We start from the raw sequence: 6000 nt of genomic DNA on the forward strand, positions 1-6000 counted from the left end.
GTCCGACTCTTTTCCATTCCAGGCGTCTTGTTATGTGTTACAATCGCACTTTCTTAGAATTTTGTAAAGTGATTGTGCGATATTCAGTCCCACTAACGAGTCAGTCAGGAATTACTTGTAGGATTTGATGGGCTCATTATGTTAGGAACGTCCGTGGTGACGTGAACGTGGGAGTTGTTAGGAAAGGATAGGATTAGAACATAAAAGAAAACCAAAAAACAAAAAAGAAATGGTAATGATGGGTTATGACAACCTAATGTAACTGCACAGCCAGAAATGTATTATGAGGAATTTGGAATGTTTCTCAAAATCTGTAATGCAACCAACCAAATGAATTGGGTTTCCCTCCCTTCATAGGTTGTTGGTGAGATCTCAATAACAAAATACAAAAGCTTTTAACTGTCCACAATTAACACTTTCTCCAACTTTCTTCTCTTTGTCCGCTCTAATTTCGGTGGGTTTTGTGTACTTTCTTGTTTCTTTTGTGTGGAATTTTCTGGCCTTTCATTGTTGGGTATCTTTTTTTTCAGATACAACGATGTCCTGTGGATTTCTTTATGCTCTTTAATCTCGGTGGCTTTCGGGTTTTGTGTATTTTCTTGTTTCTTTCCTGTGATGTGAAATATTCTAGCAGAAAACTTCAAACCAAACGACCCCTTATGGATTTCTTTATGCTTTTTTTGTTAGATCTCATGTCGATTGGAGAGGGGGAACGAAGCATTTTGTAATAAGGGTGTGAAATCCTCTCCCTAGCAGACGCTGTTTAAAATCTTTGAGGGGAAGCTCAAAAGAGGATAATATCTGTGAACGGTGGGCTTGGATTGTTACATCTTTAATCTTGGTGGGTTTCGGGTTTTGTATAGTTTCTTGTTTTTCTATTGTTAAGTATAAATCATTTTTAAGTTTTAGGAATTTAATATATTAGATGGGATGTATTAAATATAAATATTAAATAATGTTAAAATCAAATGTCAAACAAAAGTATTAATAAAGGTGGAGTGTGTTAAAATGGTGTATTCATCAGATGATTCTATTTATAACAACAAAATCATATTCATTTAATTCAAATCCTCTGTCCAATCAATGATTTTAGTCTACCTTTCTTTTTCCCCCTTAAATTAATTGTCATTTTGTAAAATTGTCCGTTTGAATAATGGTTTTACCTAAAATAAAAATTACTATACTTATTTTAAAATATTGTGGGAGGCACCCTGGTTTTTTAAATATATTAAATTACCATTTTACCCTTCGAATTTTAAATCTCGATCACTCACGTTCGTCAAAGTCATCAGATACCGAATCAAACTCTGGGTATGAAGGAATAAAGGAAAATAACTCATGTTAGTCAGAATCATTACGTACCAAATCAAAATTTTAAAATTTGATCCAAATCAAATGGTTCATGGTTAGAGACATCGGGTACGAAATTTGAATTTTAAATCTCGATCCAAATTCTGGGCATGAATGACAAAGGAAAATGACTCATTTTTGTCATAGCTATGCATGAATGACAAAGGAAAATGACTCATTTTGGTCATAGTCATCCAATACCAAATCCGAATTTTAAATCTTGATCTAAATTCCGGGCATGAATGAATAAAGGAAAATGACCCATGTTGGCTAGAGCCATCAAATACCAAACTCGAGTCTTAAATCTTGATCCAAACAATGGGCATGAATTAACAAAGGGAAATGACTCATGTTGGTCAGAGCCTTCGAATCTTAAATCTTGATCCAAACAATGGGCATGAATTAATAAAGGGAAATGACTCACGTTGGTCAGAGCCTCCGAATCTTAAATCTTGATCCAAACAATGGGCATGAATTAATAAAGGGAAACGACTCATGTTGGTCAGACCCATCAGATACGGAATCCGAATGTTAAATCTTGATCTAAATTCAATACATGTATGAACAAAGAAACATAACTCACGTTGGTCAGATCAATTAGATGTCAAATCTAAATTTTAAGTCTTAACTCAAATCCCGAGCATCAATCGTTGCAATTTGATTCCGTTGATGGGCACATGTTTCTAAACATGAACTATCCACCAATATTACTTTCACATCGTTGAGTCAATAAGTTTGACTTAATTATATAGAAAAATAAGGTGATGTAAAACTTGCCATATATAATGGATATTATTAACTATTTTTCTTGGCCTTTTTTAATTGGAACAAAGAAGAAATTGATTTTTTTTTTTTTTTTTTTTTTGGGTAAGAAAATATATATTTTGAAGGTTAAATTTTAGTTCTTAAAAGTTAGTTACCATTTTTAACTATTTGGTCTAAAATCCTCGGTGTAAATATTATTATAGTTTTCTAACTTTTAAAAGTCAAAACATTTAATTGAGATATCAGTTCATACGTGCTTCAAAAGAAGAAGGAACTGTACACCGGTATACTGTTTACCACTCACTGATACCTAAATTAGAGAGAGAGAAGAAATGCAGTAAGACCTTAAGGTTTTGACCGGGGAAAACGAGGAACTATAATGGTGTATTTATATGAAATTTCACTCAGACCCGAAAATATGGATTTGGAATCAGATCAACTTGACCCTGAGGTCTCTCGGGCATCAAATCGAGAAACAGACGTACCTGATCGTATGTATGTATTGTTTAGCCTAGAAAATAGTATTAAATTATAGTTTTTAAAAATGTAATAACAAAGTGTTTAAATTTTATATTTTATGTCTAATAAGTTTCTAAACTTTTAATTTTACTTAATAAGTTAGCCCATTCGATATTTTTTTTAAAAAAATTTAGGAAAACTATTTGTAACCATCCACGCTCACTGCTAAGTTAGTAGATATTGTCCGTTTTGGCCCGTCACGTATATCTCGTCGGCCTCACAATTTTTAAAACACAACTACTAGTTAGAGGTTTCTACACCCTTATAAGGAATGTTTCGTTCCCCTCTCCAACCGAGGTGAAATCTCACAATCCATCTCCTTTGGAGAGCCTATCGTCCTCGTTAGCACACAACCCGATGTCTTGCTCTGATACCATTTGTAACTTTCCAAGCCCATTGCTAGTAGATATTGTCCACTTTGACCTGTTATGTATCACCATCAGCCTCACAATTATTAAAATGCGTCTACTAGAGAGAGATCTTCACGTCCTTATAAAAACGTTTCATTCTCCTTTACAACCAATTTGGAACCTCACAATTTTTAAAATGTATCCCATCAGCCTCATGATTTTTAAAACACGTATACTAGTTAGATGTTTTTACACCCTTACAAGGAACATTTCGTTCCCTTCTCCAACCGAGGTGAAATCTCACAATCCACCTCCCTTGGGGGGTCCTATCGTCCTCGCTAGCACACACCCCAATGTCTTGCTCTTATACCATTTGTAACTGCCCAAGCCTATCACTAATAGATATTGTCTACTTTAGCCGGTTACGTATCGCCATCAGTCTCATCGTTCTCCTCTACAACTAATGTGAAACCTCACACTATTTTTACATAAAATTGAAAGTTTAATATTCTATTCGATAATAAAAATTCAATTTTATGTCGAATAAATTCTTTTATTTAAAAATAATAATAAATCTTCAAAAAAATTTATTAAACCCAAATTTCTTAATAATTATTATATATATATATATATATATATATATATATATATATATATATATATTTAAAAATTTAAAGATATTTTAGACCCAAAATTACAAATTTAATAATTGAAGTTATAATTTAATATAGAAAAATAATATATATTTATATATATAATTAAACTGTTTTTGAGTTTGACCATTTGTGTTTGAATTCAGAGTCCAAAGGGGCCCACTTTTGGGACATTATGACGTCATCAGAATCTGTTTACTGAGATTTGGCTAACTGCAAAAGGGAAAAAATAAGCAAACAAAGTAAGAAGAAAAATATTGTTGCTTATCCAAAAACACTCTCTATATTTATTTATTTATTTATTTATTTATTTATTTATTTATTTATTTATTTATTTATTAACTCTCACCATTTTATGTTAATTTGTCTATTATACCCCCAACGTTCGAGGCGTTGCACGGAGTTATTAACGTCGATGTTATTAAGTAATATGTGTTCGGGATGCTGTGTTGTTTGGTCGTAGGTTAAGAAAGTTTGTAGTCGAAGTCTGATGTTGTTTAAGCCCGAGCTATGAAGTTCCCATTTTATGTTAATTTGTCTATTATACCCCCAACGTTCGAGGCGTTGCACGGAGTTATTAACGTCGATGTTATTAAGTAATATGTGTTCGGGATGCTGTGTTGTTTGGTCGTAGGTTAAGAAAGTTTGTAGTCGAAGTCTGATGTTGTTTAAGCCCGAGCTATGAAGTTCCCATTTTATGTTAATTTGTCTATTATACCCCCAACGTTCGAGGCGTTGCACGGAGTTATTAACGTCGATGTTATTAAGTAATATGTGTTTGGGATGCTGTGTTGTTTGGTCGTAGGTTAAGAAAGTTTGTAGTCGAAGTCTGATGTTGTTTAAGCCCGAGCTATGAAGTTCCCATTTTATGTTAATTTGTCTATTATACCCCCAACGTTCGAGGCGTTGCACGGAGTTATTAACGTCGATGTTATTAAGTAATATGTGTTTGGGATGCTGTGTTGTTTGGTCGTAGGTTAAGAAAGTTTGTAGTCGAAGTCTGATGTTGTTTAAGCCCGAGCTATGAAGTTCGTGTTTGTTATTTTGTCTATTTTTGTCTATTTTCTTTATAGTTTAAATAACTAAATTAAAAATAAACCATTTTAATATGATTGAGTTCAAAATAAATGCTACATATGATTATTTTATATAATTTGTATTTAGTTTCGAGTTGTACTAGATCTCATGTTTGTTGGAGAGAGGAACGAAATATTCTTTACAAGCGTGTGAAAACCTCTCCCTAACATAAGGGTTTTAAAATTTTGAGTCTGACGGCGATACGTAACGGGTCAAAACGGATAATATCGGTTAATAGTGGACTTGGGCTGTTATAAATGGTATGAGATCTCATGTCTGTTGGAGAGGGAAACGAAATATTCTTCACGGGAGTGTGAAAACCTCTCCCTGACAGACTTGTTTTAAAATTTTGAGTCACGGCGGCACGTAATGGATCAAAATGGACGATATCTGTTAATGGTGGACTTGGGCTGTTACAAATGGTATTAGAGCTAGACACCGAGTGGTGTGCCAACAAAGACGCTGGCCCCCAAGGGGGTGGATTGCGAGATCTCACCAATTGTGAGGCTGACAACGATATGTAACAGGTCAAAGCAAACAATATCTATTAGCAATGAGCTTGAGCTGTTACAATATATATATACGGAACACATGAATGAACTGAAAATCATGTCCAAATAAGAACAATCCTGAGGACAATACATTTCTTGAATTGATTATTATATCATCGATCAAGGCACTGAGTGGTATTAGAGCTAGACACCAAGTGGTGTGCCAACAAAGACGCTGGCCCACAAGGGAGTGGATTGTGAGATCCCACAATTATAAGGCTGACAACGATACGTAACGGGGCAAAGCAAACAATATTTATTAGCAGTGAGCTTGAGCTGTTACAATATATATACATAACACATAAATGAACTGAAAATTATGTCCAAATAAGAACAACCCTAAGGACAATACATTTCTTGAATTGATTATATATCATCGATCAAGAAATCTTCACTTCAGTCCCACATGTGTAGAATTTTACATGACCTTTGGGAACAGGAAGATTCGAATCTCGAGCCACACACTCGTTAGCTTTCGAAACAGACTATTGAATTGAATGATTAAAGATCGAGTAGTAAACCGAAGAATGTAAGTATCGTATGAACGATGAAAGTAGAATTTTAGTTATGAAAGTGAATTAGAGAGATACCAACTTCTTCCAACTGATATTAATGAGGTTTCCCTAATATATAACAAATAAAAAAAAAAAGAATAAAAAGAAGAATTAATTGTAGTGAAGGGATTATCCCAAATAAGGTACTATTACTAAGCCAACCCATTTACCTAATTAGATC

The sequence above is a fragment of the Cucurbita pepo genome, chromosome 16 (genome assembly GCF_057944985.1).
Source record: "Cucurbita pepo subsp. pepo isolate OVF chromosome 16, ASM5794498v1, whole genome shotgun sequence".
In the NCBI taxonomy this organism is placed as follows: Eukaryota; Viridiplantae; Streptophyta; class Magnoliopsida; order Cucurbitales; family Cucurbitaceae; genus Cucurbita; species Cucurbita pepo.